This window comes from Littorina saxatilis, linkage group LG11 (genome assembly GCF_037325665.1).
Source record: "Littorina saxatilis isolate snail1 linkage group LG11, US_GU_Lsax_2.0, whole genome shotgun sequence".
Classification (NCBI taxonomy): Eukaryota; Metazoa; Mollusca; class Gastropoda; order Littorinimorpha; family Littorinidae; genus Littorina; species Littorina saxatilis.
The window spans coordinates 23,353,418-23,372,532 of record NC_090255.1 but is presented as its reverse complement, the minus strand read 5'-3'; the positions used below and the strand labels follow the sequence as shown (position 1 = coordinate 23,372,532).

At 39.9% G+C, this 19,115-nt stretch overlaps 3 long non-coding RNA genes across 3 annotated transcripts; 1 reads left to right on the top strand and 2 right to left on the bottom strand.

The window, feature by feature from the left end:
• The first annotated feature begins 3,592 nt into the window (after positions 1-3,592).
• On the top strand, positions 3,593-5,280 carry LOC138980052 (uncharacterized). The gene is made up of 2 exons (XR_011460225.1): positions 3,593-4,072; positions 4,730-5,280. It is a non-coding gene; the product is annotated as an uncharacterized lncRNA (long non-coding RNA).
• Positions 5,281-10,564: 5,284 nt separating this feature from the next.
• On the bottom strand, positions 10,565-11,822 carry LOC138980051 (uncharacterized). Its single transcript, XR_011460224.1, has 3 exons — positions 11,759-11,822; positions 11,019-11,081; positions 10,565-10,678 (listed from the first exon to the last, which is right to left on the bottom strand). It is a non-coding gene; the product is annotated as an uncharacterized lncRNA (long non-coding RNA).
• Positions 11,823-15,216: 3,394 nt separating this feature from the next.
• On the bottom strand, positions 15,217-16,754 carry LOC138980050 (uncharacterized). Its single transcript, XR_011460223.1, has 3 exons — positions 16,319-16,754; positions 15,733-15,831; positions 15,217-15,259 (listed from the first exon to the last, which is right to left on the bottom strand). It is a non-coding gene; the product is annotated as an uncharacterized lncRNA (long non-coding RNA).
• Between the last annotated feature and the right edge of the window lie 2,361 nt (positions 16,755-19,115).

Genomic DNA, 19,115 nt, shown 5'->3' with positions numbered 1-19,115 from the left:
AAAGTTGTGCTAACACATGTTGTAAAGTACTTTCGGAATTTCAAGTAATTTGAGACATTAGGTCTGCTGTTATTTGTCATGTCAGAAACAGTTCTTAAATTGACGATAGGTTTTTGCTGAATCATTGAACAAATTTTATTTGTTGAAATCTTCAAGAACAATGACAGATGCGCCACATACTCAAATTTCATGTACATATTTTATCAGACATGGGTGGTATGAGGATTTCAACGCGAAAGTAGTTTTTTAAAGTTGACTCATTCAGAGCGCTGAGCGCAAATGTCGGCCTACGCATAGCAAAGCTCACTGCCGACACGCTTAACTGATCAATGGCTCTTGAAAAAGCATTTTCCCAAAATGTGTGTGTGCGTTTAAAGCCATATGTACTCGATGACTATACACGCTAATTGCTTTACCAACAGCTGGAGACAGACTAAATTAAGTTCCCTGCAAAATATTGTGGTCTAGGACCCCTTAAATGTTGAGATATTTGAATTTTCATTTTGATCTGGATCGTCCTATTTATAGATTTGGCAACACATGTAACGTTGATGCAAGGGAGAGAACACCGCGGCTTTGTTGACATCCTCACTTTTTCAGAGGCTAGAACAAGCTGTAATGCATGTATTATGGTCCGCGCATGGTGACGTATCGTCATTATATGGTCTTATGGTGCGTTTGACATCGATTGTGGGCAAACTACACTTTGTAAACACGGGAGTGCGTTAGTATGCCTTTAAACAAGTGCGCTTTGAACAGCCATTGGTGAAACTGTATTAAATTTAAGGGTAAATTGAAGCTTTCATTTTTCTAAATGCATGCTAATTCTAATTTTTTTTCTGTTCAATCGGACAGGGCAGATCCTTATTTTTAAAACTCTTTCTAGGATGTCGCATAACAGCAGAACTAATACCTCACATGACTTGAGATTTCGTGTGTACTTTACGACATGTGTTAACACAAATCTCCGAAAGTTTGAAGGCAATGCGTTTGCGAGTTACTCAAATGTACCATTCTTTGTCTTATTACCCGCTAAAATGGCTTCAAAAACTGCCTTTTATGCCTGCTGAGAGTATTGACACCTACACCGCTCAGCCTGCCATAGCGTCCATGTTAGACAAGATATGTGAACAACACATACTGATTTGGATGCAGATTTGATTGTGTGAGCAAGAGTGACCCTGTTTGTTGTTTTATTATCTCAAATTGAAGAACAACTCATTTTTTGCCCACACAAATTGATTTGGTTCAGCTGTTGTGCCTAGCAGTGTTGTTTTTCCATTTTGAAGAAGACTGGGTGACAGGGTGACCCCCCAAAAATGCAACCCTCAAAAATGCTAATAACTTCTACATCTGTTGACCGAATCACATTATATTTGGGGGACATAAACTTCAGCTACCGTGACACTTTCACAAAGGGGAAATTTTGTAGATCAAATGGTCAGACTTTTGTGCTATTTCAAAAAAAGTTGCCAAGATGTGGAAGGGTCGTGGATAGGCTGAAGTTTATGTCCCCCAAATATAAAGTGATTCGCTCAACAGATGTAGAAGTTATTAGCATTTTTGAGGGTTGCATTTTTTTAAGGTCACCCTGTAGTTGCCCAAAAATCAGCCTGACTGGGCCATTTCTACTGAATTTCCAGGATGTTGTTATAACATTTAAAGATTAATAACTGAAACAGGACACATTTCTAAAGATTTCATATAACGATTATCCGCCCTATCCGGACACGCCCATCACTTTTCAGGTTGTTGTTTTTTCATCATAATTTAAATGCATAATTACGGCACATCATAGTCGAGTCATGTATAACGTATGGCGATTAACAGCAGTGTGCTAACATTTTTGAAACTGTTTCAGATGTTTAAGTACTATTTTTGTAATTACAGGTCTTTGACGGGTGGTTATCAACCTCCCTTCCCCTATCTTGGTAGTGGTGACAAACACACCTGGAAGGACACGTGGCTGCACTTGAAGTAGGCTCCTCTGGGAAGGATCCTCTGTTAAGGTTGCAGGCCATGCCCAAAACCGGGGATGGGAGCCGCTCAGCAATGGACAGGACCAGCTCCCCCGTTAAGGGAAGACACCACAGTGAAAAAAGTGATTTTTTTGTTCCCTGGTCATTTCCATTTTCTTTCTGATTCTGGATTTTGAACCTCTTCTGGTTACTCTGATGTACTGATTTTAGATCAGAATTAATCATAAACGGTCAAAACGGCTAAATAAACAATGTATGTGTATGCAATTGTGTATTGAACAAACACAAAACAGCAAAAAAATGCGTATGTTTGAGAGGTGACTGCGAGTCAAACACATCGTCAACGGTGGTCACGTTAGCATGACTGGAATGAGTTGTCTTTTCTTTGCTACGATCAGTTCATACCGCGGACAACGGGAATTTCCGTTTACGGGTTTCGCGCCGTTAGTAACAGCAACTAGAAGACATTCCAATGAGCCGAAGAGAACCGATGAAGATTCCGGGAAATTCCGTATGAGCAATTTTCGCTGCTGACCAATCGAATCGCGGATATTAAACTTCGTTTATGCTCGGTCTCGTTCGGTTCGATTCGGCCTTCCCAGAATGCAATATTCTTCATTTCCGCCAGATCTTGCCAAAGGCGATGTGAAATATCTACAGCTGCGATTTTCCTGGGATATCTTTGTGGAAACTTCAGTTAAATACACGTTTTGCCCCGATTTCAGTGCTTGACACGCAAAGGAGATGATTATCGAGTAAAATCAGATCAGTTGTAGGGACAGATCATATCATTTTGGTTACACATCATGGAATCTGACCAACATGGGCTTCTTAGGCAAACTTACTCAAGCCTTCTCTCACAAGAACATAAAGAGGAAAATAAATGGCTCTTATTTGTACGCGAGTTCCTGACTTCCTCAGGCTTCAAACACGTGTGGCAAAACCAAAGCACAATACACCCGGCAAGACTGAAACACGCGCTAACAAAACATGTAGAAACTCAATTTGTCAGGCTCTGGAGGACAAAAAAAGAAGGAAACTCCTCTAAACTACAGTTTTACAAGGGAGTGTCACACGACTACTCTCTACAACCCTATCTTTTGCTAACACAAGAACACAGACAGGCTATGAGCAAACTACGTATAAGTGCCCATGACTTAGAAATCGAAAAGGGCAGATACACGGGAACACCAAGGGAGGAAAGACTATGCAGAAACTGTGGAGTGGTGGAGGATGAACTTCATTTCCTTGATTCATGTACAATGTATGCTCATCTCAGGCAACAGTTATTACCGAATACTTCCACCGGCAGTGATGAAATAAGAGTCAGTTCTCTGTTTACTGACAGCGACATCCAAAGGCAATTGGCAAAATATGTGTACGATTGTTTTCAACTACGCAGATGCAATGCGTCTTCCGACTGTCCTCAATAACCTATGCTCATCTTCAGGTCCTCTTTGTTCACCCTGTTCCACTTGGTTTTGTATTACATGTATGTTATGTTATATTGCTATTTTTTTCCTGTACTTATGTATCTTGAATGTGTCAATAGGCTATGTGCTTTAATGACAATAAATTCTGATTCTGATTCTGATTCTGATTCTGTAGAGGCTGCCGTGACGGAAGTTTAAAAAGAAAGTGCGAGTCGATAGTGTCGTCTGCTATTGCTACGAACGAATCGGAAGATCAAGTTTGTGCATTCTTCTTCGTCCAGAATGAAAATTGGCTGGAAACTATGCTGCTGCCCTTGCAACACCTGGGACGGAGCAAGAAATCACCATCGGTGGTGTACGTTTGAAGCACGTTGCCATGAGTGTTTTGAGCCACGACTTATTTTAGAGTTGCTGAGCGGAATGCGTACGGCAATAAGGACAACACGGAGTTCGCCATTTATGGCGACGAGAAGGCAGACCCTATATCTTTTCTCTGGAAAAAGCAAATTAACTGCTTAGAAAAAGAACAATCAATACAAAAATGACTTTGTTCAGCCATGGTGCAACACCATGCATCTCCTGGGAAATCTGGTGCAGTTGAATACTAGCCCAAGCAGAGCAGGGAAGATTCCAAGCAGCCGATAAGCAAGATGGTAGTAGGTAGGTAATTTTTTCTTCTTTTGACAAACATGTAGAAGTTTATATATTTGTTTGGTTATGTGTGCGGCTCTGGCTCTGTGTGTGTGACTGTTATATGCTGAAGAACAGAATCTAAGTAACAACACCCTGATGCAAAGAAACTGAATAGGATGCAAAGTCTGTTATGTGCTGCTACTGTGAAGCTTGGTTGTCACAAGGTTTGTCAGGGTTGGAGCAAAACATCTGTTCTTTCCTCATTTATTTTCTCGAGCATATTATATATAGGCCTATAGCTTCCTCCTGTGATCACAGTTTTCTTGTGGCTCAAACAAACATGCATTCACATGGCTCAGTGAGTGAACATTGCTTGTGGTCATACTTCCCATGCAGACCATATGGTTTCTGCATGCAATGTATGTGCAATAGCTGTAAACCAAACCTGCACTGCCTTCGCAACATTCACATGATTTGTCAACATCTTTTTGTTCACTGCTTGACTATCAGCACTGACATGTGCATGCGCCCAAATATCGTGTTACATGTATCACATTACAATATCTTTTTTCAAATGTGGGGGGGGGGGGGGGGGGGGAGGGGGGTCATTGTTGGGAAAATGTGAATAGCAGTATTTGAGTTTGTCATAGACATATTAATTTTAAATTTATGTTGTCTCTACAGATGCAGAGGTGGAAGCTGGAGAGGAGCTTCCAAAGTACCCATGGCATTGCAAGGCAATTCACAGAAGTCAACCCAAATATTGTAGTATAGAAAGTAAAGAACACTGCCATATGACTCCCTGATTATTCAAAGCAAGTCCAAAAGAGGTCCAAGATAAGAGGCTTCACTGGTAACAAGTTGGGAATTATGGATGGGCATACTTTACGCAGCGTGCACGTAACGGATAAGAGTTGATCATTGTGACCTTGGAACAGGTTCCTTGGTGCTTGCTGAACACTGGCTGTTTTTTTTAAAATTTTGTTGAATTTTGTTTCCGTTTTTCTTGTGGAACTAAGCAATACCTGTTGTTTTGTTAGTGTTGTTTTGTTACATGTTTCATAAACGTTTGTGTAAAAAAAATACATTTTCTTCACGTTTTGTGTATTTTCTCAAAACTACTTTTTTGTCACTTCAAAAGCCTAAGGCTTTTTTTCTAATAAACTTGCGTTGTTGAAACTTTGCATACATCTCGAGTGCGTTATTTCGCAGATTTTGTTAGAGCGTTTTGTTGAATTTTTTTTTTCGTGAGAAGTTATACCATTTTTGGGGGCGGTTTTTCATAAAATTCAAGGTCACTCATTTTTATCACTGATATCTTTTGAATGACTGTAGATTTCAAAAAAAGCCTCTAACAAAAGTTGGGTATTGTGCTAATGTATAAATAACAAGCACCAAAACAAAATTCCTTTCGGTTTTGTAAAAGCCTTAGGGTTTTAAAAAGTGGCAGTTTGGTGGCCATCTTGGATTGCTACCAAGGCAACCGGTGATCCAAAAAAAAGAATTTTTTCATTTTCTCAGGAGATGGACTGAGTTCTTTAATTGTGCAACAATTTTTGACCCAACACTTATGAAACAAAAAAAATCACTTTTAACACCAGTGCCTGCCCTTAATCATGTTCTGACCAACACAGTTAAAAGTCCTATTGTCATGAAATAATGTAATGCATTCAAATTTGTATCCATTTTATCTGTTTTAAATGTAGTATTATGAAACAAGTGGCATGTAGATATAATTATAAGCCATGCGCACTTGACCGGCATTCATGAAACTTTGTGGAATTATCATCCCATATCTCAGGCCAATGTACACCAAATTTGAAGTAAGTTGTAGAAGTAATTCATGAGTTATCAGCATTTTAATGTTTTTTTTTTTTTTTTTTTTTTTTGGGGGGGGGGGTTACTTTGTACATGTTTGTGTGTGTGCTTTATGCATTCAGATGTATACATATGTAAGAGTGTATGCATTAAATAAGTTGGTATATAATTAAAATTCTTTTGTTAATAAATTGTGTCTCGACTGATTGATGGGATTGTCGATTTTGTAAGTATCCTTTTAAACAGCAAACGGAAGTATAGTGTGTCACCACTCTCTCTCTCTCTCTCTCTCTCTCTCTCTCTCTCTCTCTCATATGCACACACACAAACACACACACACACACACACGCATTTACAATATACAGCCCATACTTGAATAACTGAGATTAACATAAGCACTCAAGCAATAACAGAGAGAAGAAATCTTCAAACCATTACATTTGTAACTACACAAACTCACTGTAAGACTAAGAGACTGGATCTTTCTTCCCGATAACTCTTGGCGGCAGCTTCTTGAGTAGCTGTCCGCATGCGGACTCTCTGTGTCCCCGATTGCGCTGACAAACAATGTAACACTGCCGCACCTGCTGGCCCTGCCCTGCCTCTTCTGACCGGTGGAGACGATGCTTAGCTCAGAGTTGAGACATGAGATAAGCGTACTGTGTTCGACCTGAGTATCGACAGAAAAAAAAAGAAACAACAAAACAAAAGTGTTAAAAGACACAGTCTAAGAAATGGACAAACGGTTATACTTGACGGACATGAATCATAAGTGAATAAAATACGTGGCTTATACCTACCATGCAATACAGTACAGTATTAGTTTATTTATGCCATAAGGGGCAAATGTATAATGAGTTACACGTTTGGCATTTTTAAGAACTATAAATGCATACATGAATCGTCTAAAACATGATCAGGTATAAGAAAACAAACACGTACAGATACTCCGATTCACACAATCACTCGTACTACCACGTGAATGTCACACACACGCACGCACGTGCGCACGCACGTACGTACACACACACATGCACACACACAGACGCACACACACACATCCACAGACATACGCACGCACATTTTACACACATACGGCACACACATAGACATAAGAAATACAAAAATAACAAGAGGCGAAGCCTTCAAGGCTCACGTAAGAAATCGACAAACATTAACACAAACTCAATCACTCCGTCACACATACACACACACACACACACACACACACACACACACACACACACACACACACACACACACACACACACACACAGAAAGAGCATAGGTGAAACTGTGCAAGAAAGCGAGACACTAGATCTAGATCTGTCTGTCTGCATGTAGCCTACTTTCATGGACACGACTGCCAAATAGTCTCGGCCCGCTCATAATAACGGGGTCATGCCAATACGTCCCAGTACCATTGTGTCCCAGTACCATTGCGTCCCAAAAAAATGCCGTCTCATTGCGTCCCATTAAGCAATCCCATTGGGTCCCAATACCATTGGGTCCCAGTGCCATTGCGTCCCGTACCATTGCGTCCCAACAAAATTGCGTGTCGATAGGTCCCAAGAAAATTGCATCTCGATACGTCCCATAAAGGAATCCCATTACGTCCCCGTACCATTACGTCCCAACACAATTGTTACTTGAGCAATGCTTGAACGCTGCTGTGGGCAGTGTGTGTGTATGTGTGTGTGTGTGTGTGTGTGTCTGTGTGTGGCATGGATATTGTACGACAGAGTAGGTCAGCGAAAGGATGAAAATGAACAGTGGATTTTATAAGTACGGAGTATCTTACCTTATATTATCCGAGTAATTTCAAGCTTCAAGATTGCATAAATTTACGTAGCAATAATATTGAAGCCTGTATATGCACTTACTTGACACATTTATTTTTTTCTCTTTTCTATTGTGTTTTGTAAAAAAAAAAAAAAGTTGTTGTTGTTGGTGGTTGTTGTTGATGTTGATGATGATGATGATGACGACGACGAGATGATGATAATGATGATGATTGTGGAGATGATGATAATGATGATGATCGTGGAGAAGAAAAGAAGAACAGCTAGTTGAAGGCCTTTATAATGTTCCTTTTTTTTTAGGCGTGTGTTACTTACAGTACCTGTTTATGTAAAGTAACATAACAGTTTCTCGCCCAATAATATTTAATTCAAGTGTCTTCGATTTATGAATCCAAAAGGAATTTTAATCGCAGGAGGGTTGCAGAGTAATATGTTAAATGTTAAACATGTACATACGAACCAGGATTTTACCAGACTATGCAGTTGTTGATTTTTAAAGATACGGTTGTGTTTGTTCAGTCATTAAACAGGAAGAAAAATAAAATGATTTGTTATTGAAACATCGTCCCATGTAGAACTAGTCTATGTCACTGATTGTGCATGTATGTATATTCTTGCGGGCGCGCGCATGTGTGTGTTTGTGTGTGTGTGTATGTATGTGTGTGTGTGTGTGTGTGTGTGTGTGTGTGTGTGTGTGTGTGTGTGTGTGTGTGTGTGTGTGTGTGTGTGTATGTATGTAGGTGTCTGTGTCTACATTTGTGCGTGTATGGGTTTCGCTATCTGTGTGTCTCGGTGTCTATGTGCTGAAGGTTCGATGACTGGACAGTCAGTCTAGCTTTTCTCAGAAACGGGTTTAAACATCGTCTACTCAGTAAATAAGCCTACAGTCATGTCATGCTCGATTACATACAGTGGAATACAAAGCGGTGTACTGTACTGTTTCAGTATTTTTTTTTTGTGTCGAGCACCGCTAAAGCATATATTAATTTTACACTTCGGTTTAGGTTAGCGTGCTTCAGTTCATTTTAAAAGAAAGAACATGGTTACCTCAGAAAACCTGTAAGGAAAGCAAGGAGCGCCTCAAAACAAACAAACTGACATGCAATATCCTTTACAGTTTCTGATTATATCGTGAAGGATTTTTTTTCTCCCATGAACAAACATTTATTTATTTATTTATTTATTTTTATTTTTTTCCACTTCACCTCATCTCGACTAACCGGTACACATCTTTTTATTTTATTTTTATTTGTGAAATACTGCTATGTACCGACACAATTTTTATTACAAATCGTGTTGAACGCGTTTTGTAATAAAAATTGTGTAATCCGAACACGATTTGTAATAAATTTATTACAAAACGCACTTTTATTACAAAACGTGTCGCTACACTGCTACAGTAACATCTCAGAAATTAAATTCACTAGTATTGGGACCTAATGGTACGGGGACCCAATGGCACGTAATTGTATTGGGACGTAGTGGTACTGGGACGCAATGGTACTGGGACCCAATGGTATTGGGACGCAATGGTACTGGGACGCAATGGTACTGGGACGTAATGGTACTGGGACGTAATGGTACTGGGACGTAATGGTATTGGGACGTATTGACATGTTCCCATAATAACAATCACCGAGACTTTCAGTAATTCCATCGCGTGACGTCTAACCCTCGTACGTCATAATGTGACGTCAATGTAATATGACGTCTTCAAATGTTAAAGTTTCTACCACAGACATACCTATATACATACATACATACATACGCACGCACGCACGCACGCACGCACGCACAGACAGACAAAAGTTAGCATCGCATAGGCTACACTTACGTGAGCCAAAAACCAGCTGCATTCTAAGATTCGACCGGAGAATCTAGATCTCCGATTCAACTGATTCAGTTAGATCTGTAGTTGTTAGTCTTGCAGGAAAATCAATGGCGATTCTGACATCGGTGTTGCGGGTACTAGACTAGTCTACGTAAACTCATTAAAAATGAAAGCACACAAATCAAGGACTCTTGTTGGAAAATACAATTGTTTTTGATTCCGATCCTTATTTTGTAGTCGAAATATTTTGTGTGTGCAGAAATACAAATTTAGATCGATTGCAAGCGTTTTAGATTTCATTGTCAGTGTTACAGTGTACGTGTGTCACTGTGTCGGAACTGTGCCTCTCGAAACATTGAGTTAGTGTTAGACCTATGCTTTTGCTTTATTTTTATGATGACTCCTTAATTCCTGAACCGAATCATTAAGCAGAGCCTCTTTGTAAACCGCCATCAAACATAAAGTACCGTAATGTGCAATGCTGTAAGCGTAAAACTGACTTTTGAGAGGTTCCCTGAAATGCGTCAACTCGGCTAAGATTTGATATCTACGAATGACGAACACAGTACGTGAACAGAGCAAACACATTGCTTGAAACTGTTTTGTTGCATTATGAAGCCTTGTTTGCAGCCACTTAAAAGTCTTATACGACAAGAATGTATTGCATAATTGATAAAAAGAACTTACCAGAGAACTTTCGTCAAGGCAGTGGCTGCTCACCGCTAGGAATTCTGGGTGGTTGAGCACTTTGCGGAAAACTTCCGGTTTACATTATGTTCCAAATAAGGATATCCTACTACGATTATGTTCCAAAATAAGGATATCCTACTACGATGGACTACATCAATGAATTTTCAAACGGCTACACTTGCTCCGTCCTTTCTGATCGGAGGGGGGGTGTTTTTTTGAAAGTGTTAGTGAATGGATTAAACATTTTAGCAGTCAAATCGCAATTTTACCAAGAAAACCTCACACTCTTTATGTGGAGAAAGACCCTGACTGTTGCAGTATGTTATGCATTTGAAAACATCTGAAATTGTGTACTTGAATTCTACAGTTTGATCAGTTCTGTGCGTTTAAAAAGTTACCTTGATCATTCTGACATGCTCTTGCTCAAATCACATCCCAGACAATATTGTAGACTCCATTGATAGACGCTGTGGTGCATGGGAGAACTGCATTCTGAGGAAAGGAAAAAAATATACACTGAGGAAGAACAGTCACAACAACATTTGCAGCAGCAACAGGCTATATAATTTTATTCAAAGAACACTTAAATAAGGTAAAATGAAAATCAGTGTTGTGTCAGTAAATTTGATTTGGGGGAGATGGAAGGATTGGGGTGGGGGTTTAGAGGCGGGGATAGAAGGATAGCTGGGAACCGGGGAAGGTGGGGTGGCTAACACAGTTTGATCATGTAATGACTGGTACAATGTTTAATATATCTAAAAAGGCAGCAACTCTGTAATGCATTATGTGAACCAACTTCTCCATTAACTAAATAAAGATCAGTAAAAGTTACCTCTTTCATTCTGGAATCTTTTTGGTCCCATCACAGCTCAGACGCAGACTCAATGGACAGATACTGTAATGATGAAAACAACACCAGCATTTTAAGGGAGAACAAGAATTATGCAGAGAGGAGAAACAGTAATGAGTAAGAACAACAGCAGCAGCAGCAGCAGACTCAATACTCTTACTCTACATAACACTCTCACTGAATGACTGATTCAGTAACTAAATCCCAGTGAAGTGCAAGTGATCAAAATTACTGATGTAAAAACAGAGAGAGAGAGAGAGAGAGAGAGAGAGAGAGAGAGAGAGAGAGAGAGAGAGAGAGAGAGAGAGACAGAGAGAGACAGAGAGAGACAGAGAGAGACAGAGACAGAGAGAGAGACAGACAGACACAGACAGACAGACAGACAGGCAGAGACAATGCGAATGTGTGTGTATGTGTGTGTGTGTGTGTGTGTACATGGGAAATGCAGTGCCATTGAAAACAAACACTTGCTTCATTTAAATATCAACAGTTATACAACATAAGAGGCACTAGAAAAGTTGTACATGAAAATAAATGTTGCTCTTGCTGATGGAAAAAGAGCAGGGGGAGAGGGTCGATGTTGCTTGCACTTGCAGATAATTATGCACTAACATCCAGCTGTTTTTCTGGGTGTACTGTAACCCTGTAATGTTTAAGCAGAAATGTTTGTGGATCACGTTATGCTTCTGCTTTTAGATCAGTTTGAGTATTTGCAATATTACCTGGATCATTGCGGCATCCTCTTGATCACATCACATTTGAGACTTTGACCTATATAGACTCCACTAGTGGTACCCGTGCTACGCACTTTGTGTGCTGCGCATGCGATGTCATTTTGTTGGTTATGTGCTTGTGAAAATGTTGTTTGCACCCCTCCCCCCCCCCCCCCCCCCCCAGCCCGCACATTATCCCGCATATAATGAATTATATTCTCTTGGTGAAAAATAAAATGTTAACCCTTACACCGGTGCAATTCTGTAACACATGTTACATAGCCACTGGTGAATTAACAGAGAGAAAAATAACAAAAAACAGTCATATAGGTTTTCGCATCAATGGGAGGTAATCGGAACTGACCAAAAAGACTGCGCGACCGCACGCGACTATACAAACAAACAAAATAAAATACAGCAGGTATGGCGTTTGCATGAATCCATGATTACGTCTACATGAACAACAGTGATAAAAGTGCGCATCTCTTCCCAGCCGTGCAGCGCTTTGAAAGTTGGAAGCATTAAAATTTAAACGGGTAAAAAGCCATCGTGAAGATACGAAAAAAAGTATGACGTGTAAAATACTTAATGATTCAAACGCATAGTATAACATATGTAACTGACAACAGAAAATATATACATGGTTCACACACACAATCGAGTGCACACATCCATGCTTATTTAAAGTCATGTACACACACACACACATACATACATGGCATCAAGCAACACACAATTAAATGACACATATGGAATATGGAAAACGTATAATGGACATGAACATGGCAAGTAATTTACACCGTTACCTACTATAAAATTGATGATATATATATACCACTCACTTGCTATTCGCCTAAAAGCTTGCAGTGTGCTGTGACACATATAAGAAACCAGAAGAAAAAAGGACTTTACTTTGGCGAAAAGAGCATATGCTGCTTATTTTTGTACATAACTGCTATAACTGTATTTTTTCCGAACACTTACATGTAAAAAACATAGAGATATATCTTACCATTTCACTAAGACAGCCAAAATAACGGTCAAATTAAGGGGAGATCATGATGACGTACATGTCTATGGTTGCACCGGGGGAAAATATTTAGTCGCTGGAACCTATAAGGTTATACGGCGACTTATCAGGTGATAATGTTTCGAACTTATCTTTTAAAAATTAAGTAAACAAATCTATGGAATATTTTGGAGTTCCAGATAAACAGATCTATCTATCTTCTTATATAGGTTTTCGCATCAATGGGAGGTAATCGGAACTGACCAAAAAGACTGCGCGACCGCACGCGACTATACAAACAAACAAAATAAAATACAGCAGGTATGACGTTTGCATGAATCCATGATTACGTCTACATGAACAACAGTGATAAAAGTGCGCATCTCTTCCCAGCCGTGCAGCGCTTTGAAAGTTGGAAGCATTAAAATTTAAACGGGTAAAAAGCCATCGTGAAGATACGAAAAAAAGTATGACGTCTAAAATACTTAATGATTCAAACGCATAGTATAACATATGTAATTGACAACATTGACAACAGAAAATATATACATGGTTCACACACACAATCGAGTGCACACATCCATGCTTATTTAAAGTCATGTACACACACACACACACACACATACATACATGGCATCAAGCATCAAGCAACACACAATTAAATGACACATATGGAATATGGAAAACGTATAATGGACATGAACATGGCAAGTAATTTACACCGTTACCTACTATAAAATTGATGATATATATACCACTCACTTGCTATTCGCCTAAAAGCTTGCGGTGTGCTGTGACACATATAAGAAACCAGAAGAAAAAAGGACTTTACTTTGGCGAAAAGAGCATATGCTGCTTATTTTTGTACATAACTGCTATAACTGTATTTTTTCCGAACACTTACATGTAAACAACATAGAGATATATCTTACCATTTCACTAAGACAGCCAAAATAACGGTCAAATTAAGGGGAGATCATGATGACGTACATGTCTATGGTTGCACCGGGGGAAAATATTTAGTCGCTGGAACCTATAAGGTTGTGAAAATGTTGTTTGCACCCCCCCCCCCCCCCCCCCCCCGCACATTATCCCGCATATAATGAATTATATTCTCTTGGTGAAAAATAAAATGTTAACCCTTACACCGGTGCAATTCTGTAACACATGTTACATAGCCACTGGTGAATTAACAGAGAGAAAAATAACAAAAAACAGTCATATAGGTTTTCGCATCAATGGGAGGTAATCGGAACTGACCAAAAAGACTGCGCGACCGCACGCGACTATACAAACAAACAAAATAAAATACAGCAGGTATGACGTTTGCATAAATCCATGATTACGTCTACATGAACAACAGTGATAAAAGTGCGCATCTCTTCCCAGCCGTGCAGCGCTTTGAAAGTTGGAAGCATTAAAATTTAAACGGGTAAAAAGCCATCGTGAAGATACGAAAAAAAGTATGACGTCTAAAATACTTAATGATTCAAACGCATAGTATAACATATGTAATTGACAACAGAAAATATATACATGGTTCACACACACAATCGAGTGCACACATCCAATCCATGCTTATTTAAAGTCATGTACACACACACACACATACATACATGGCATCAAGCAACACACAATTAAATGACACATATGGAATATGGAAAACGTATAATGGACATGAACATGGCAACTAATTTACACCGTTACCTACTATAAAATTGATGATATATATATACCACTCACTTGCTATTCGCCTAAAAGCTTGCGGTGTGCTGTGACACATATAAGAAACCAGAAGAAAAAAGGACTTTACTTTGGCGAAAAGAGCATATGCTGCTTATTTTTGTACATAACTGCTATAACTGTATTTTTTCCGAACACTTACATGTAAAAAACATAGAGATATATCTTACCATTTCACTAAGACAGCCAAAATAACGGTCAAATTAAGGGGAGATCATGATGACGTACATGTCTATGGTTGCACCGGGGGAAAATATTTAGTCGCTGGAACCTATAAGGTTATACGGCGACTTATCAGGTGATAATGTTTCGAACTATTTAGTAAACAAATCTATGGAATATTTTGGAGTTCCATTAACAGATAAACAGATCTATCTATCTTCTTATTATTTTAGGTTCGTCTGGGGTAGAGAAATAAAACACACAGCTAGGTTCGTCTGAGGTGCGGTCGCGTGTTTAGTCGAACCGAAAGTTGAAGAAGAACCAATCACAGATCTCTTTCGCCGCGATGTCAAAGTTCAGGTCAAAGTTCACTGTTGTCTGCTCAAATTTGCGAGACAAACCTCTTCAAACTTTGTTCGTGGACAAAATTGGAAGTCGGGACCTAGCGGAATCGATTTCCTGGGTCACGTTGGCATAGCAACCGAAGGAGAAGGCACAAATCCGCGCGGTTTGGTCACAGGAATCGAAAAACCACCGAAAATCCTACCAGTATTATATAGTAGATGGGCAGACGCTGAAGTTATTACAAGGGCATTCTGAAAAATGACAATACAAATGCAGAGATGTAGAACTTTACATTACACTTACAGAAGCAACAACCAGAGAGCTGATTTATACAGGTAGAGAGAGAGAGAAAGAGAAGAAGAAGTAAAAGAAAAAAGAGAGCATAGAAAGAGAGAGGGGGTGGGGGATGGGGCAAAGGGAGTGTGTAATGTGACGTGAGGAAGGGGAAGAGCAATGGAAAATGAAACTCTCAGTACTTTTAATTTATATTAACAGTTATGGAACTATTTGAGCACTCCCCATAACCACAAACAAGGTACAGACGGCAACATATGTTGCACGGAAGGGTGGGGGTAGTTGGACTGGAGAGTGTTGTTATGGGTTTAGGGTGGTGCTGGGGCGGAGTGTGTATGTAACTTGATAATAATAAGCATGATCAGTTAGAGCTAACAACTATCTTGATCTTCACAGACATAAATTGCACAATGATTTCACCAGCATGTACCTTTATTTTTGCCCTTGAGTTAGGTGGAAGACAATGTCACTGAGTGGTGAACGCAAGTTGTATTGATCACTGGGTCATCCTGCGGTCCGGGCCATTGATCTGCACATTGCACCAGCACAAACAAACACAATGTTATGATCTCAATCAGCCTGCATGGTCAATCATGAATCTAAGAACACAAACACTGTCCAGATCTAATTGAAAACGAGATCATCATTACTTGGGAAATTCAATGAAAATCTAGCAGTCAACGAAGCAGATAGATCTGTCCTTGCGATTGTTGTTGCAAGCAGATAAATGTGTGAACTTCCTTATCTCAACGTTATCATTCAACATATTGATATTTTGCCTGATGGATGTTGTGCCGATGAGATAAACAAACAATCAAAATCAAAGTCATAAACTTTTGAAGAAAAAAATTAAACAAATTGAGCAGAAAGAATCTAGCTTACTGCTGTGCTGATTTCGACAAAATCAATGCGTTTACATGCCGAAGTCATTCCTGCTTTCATTCATATCATACTAGATGATCCTAATGCACAACAATACGAAAACGAGCTCAGCGAAATGAGTAACACTGCCTCACCTGCACTAACACAATGCTGCAGAAGCGAAGGTCGTCTACGACTGGAAATTTCGAAGTCGAACAGCGGCGTTTTTTCACTCTCAGCGGTTGTCTTGCTCGGAAAAGTGAAAAGCTTAACTTGAAATCGAACGGAAGTCACCATTCTACCTTTTCGTTCAAGCGTTGTTTTTATAAAATCTCAGAAAATGTAATTTTGACTTGGGTGATTTCGTCCGCCATTGAGATTCAGTTTTTCAATAATTTGTCTTCCTCCTTGGCAGAAGAGTCAAAGGTTCGGCCCGATCTTCAAGGTTTCCAAGACATGACTTGCAAACCCCGAACCTAGTTCGCCGAACCCCCCAAACCTAGTTCGAAAACTCAGGTTCGTCTGGTTAAGAACCAAGACAAGTTCGCCGAACCAGTCTTGAGGTTCGCCGAACCCCACGAACCTAGTTTGCGAACCAAAGGTTCGTCTGGCTAAGAACAGCCTTTAAGGACAAAAAATCGTGACTTTGCATGCTAAGCAAAATATGATTGAGGCAATTGTTGCCAAAGTTTCAGGCAGATCTGAGTGTATGCTGGTTTACATTTGCTGAAGATGGGAACGCACAAGAAAAATTATCGATGATCGTCTTTTTTTACTGCATACAGTCACCGTAGAAATTTTCAGTCCTTGGCCTGTGCTGAGGTTATTTTTTTTAGCCGGGCGCGCGGTAGTTTGTGTGAGTGTGTGTGTGTACGTGTGTGTGTACGTGTGTGTGTGTATGTGTGCGAGTGCGAGTGTGTGTGTGTGTGTGTGTGTGTGTGTGTGTGTGTGTGTGTGTGTGTGTGTTGTAGAATAGTGTTGTCTGATGCAACTAACATATTCCAGTCATGCTCTAGGCATACAAACACTTCGAAGACGGTTTCAATGAACAGCCGATTTATTTCGTACTTCTTACATGGCCATGATACAAGGGAGCGCAACCCCCGGTTCAAGGGCAATAACTCTATTGATACACTACATGTGTGTGTGTGTGTGTGTGTGTGTACGTTCCTATCCATCAAACCGGGTTCACGGCTAGTTAACACTCAGTAAAAACTGGGTTCTTTTGAAAACTGGGTTCCTCAATCAGGGACCCACTTTTTTTAAGCATGACAAAGAGTGAAAATAAAAAAAATAAAAAAAATAAAAACGTCTTTTTTGACGGAAAGAATGTCATAACCATGTTCAAAATGACATTCTTTCCGTAAAAAAAAAATTAAAAAAAAAAAAACTTTTTTTTTTGACGGAAAGAATGTCATAACCATGTTTAAAATGACATTCTTTCCGTCCCCTATAGGCGACGAAATAGGTCAAATTTTGTGCCTTTTTTAGTGTAAAATTCGTCGATCCCGGAGCGAGTACTGCACCCAGTGCCGTTGTAGTGCAAGTGCACTACAAAGGCACTGCGCCCAGTGCCGTTGTAGTGCAAGTGCACTACAAACGCACTATCCGTTGTGTGATGTGAGGAACCCAGTTTGGCGGAAAGGAACGTATGTGTGTGTGTGTGTGTGTGTGTGTGTGTGTGTGTGTGTGTGTGAGTGTGTTTTCCTGTGTGTATATGTGTACGTTCGAGTCTGTTCGTGATAATGTGTGTGTTGGAGACAGAGAGACTGAGTGAGAGAGAGAGAAAGAGAGGGTTGTGTGCGTGTGTGTGTGTGTGCGTGCGTGTGTGTGTGTGTGTGTCTGTTTGTGCCGATTGTGTTTGTGTGTGTGTTAGAGACAGAGAGACTGAGAGAGAGAAAGGGAGAGAGGGGGGGGGGAGAGACTGAGAGAGTGTGTGTGTCTGTCCTCCTCTCTATACCTCTGTTTCTGTCTCTTTCTCGTGCGCATGTTCCTCATCTCTCTTTCTCTCTTATTGTAGCTTTCTCACTTCCTCTGACTCTCTCTCTCTCTCTCTCTCTCTCTCTCTCTCTCTCTCTCTCTCTCTCTCTCTCTCTCTCTCTCACGTACACGCACTCTCTCTCTCTCTTTCACTCGTTCTCTCTAACACACACACTAACAAAAATGACGCATAAACACACACACACACACACACACACACACACACACACACACACACTACCGCGCGCCCGCCGCACACTCTTACAACCATCAAATCACCAAAGCGTGTATCGCACGGAACACAGTGCTCCGGCTAAAAATAACCACAGACGTTTTGTCATTAAACCCTGAATTAATAAGAATATTTGTTTAGGTCTTTTGGAAAAGTTACGTAATACGACACGCTTAGTATATACACGTTCACAAAAGTCAGTACAGATTCTGGTCAGCCTATTGGTCATAACTTCTGAACTTTTTTAATTAATTCCTTGAGAACTTGAGCAGATATGGCTCTTTCAGTGGAAGACCCCTCAAAAATGGCCGCAAAACGTGCCTTTTTTGGCCTCTGAAACAGTTGACACCTACCGCCTTTGACAAAAGGCTACATCAAGACTAGAGACGTAAGGTGCATGAAAAATATGGTCTGAACAGGAAATTGAATGGCCTTTCCAATGGTAGTCAGAAGTGTTTGGTAAGTGTATATTCTCATTTTTTGCAGATTTTAAAATACTGGGCATTGGTTTTTGTCAGGTTGATTTTAGGGGTGACCTTGTTTGACAGGCTGCCACAAGATGCCTATACAAAGTACCACCGATCGAACAAATGATATGTACAGTAGATATAATTACCTTTTCCAGCATATAAAGTTCAATTAAAATGGCTTGTGGTTTAACGCTTTTCTGAGCGTGCGAAATTTTTGCAATAATTTTTTGGCCAAGTTTATTTAAAGCATGTTGAATTAGCATGTTAAGA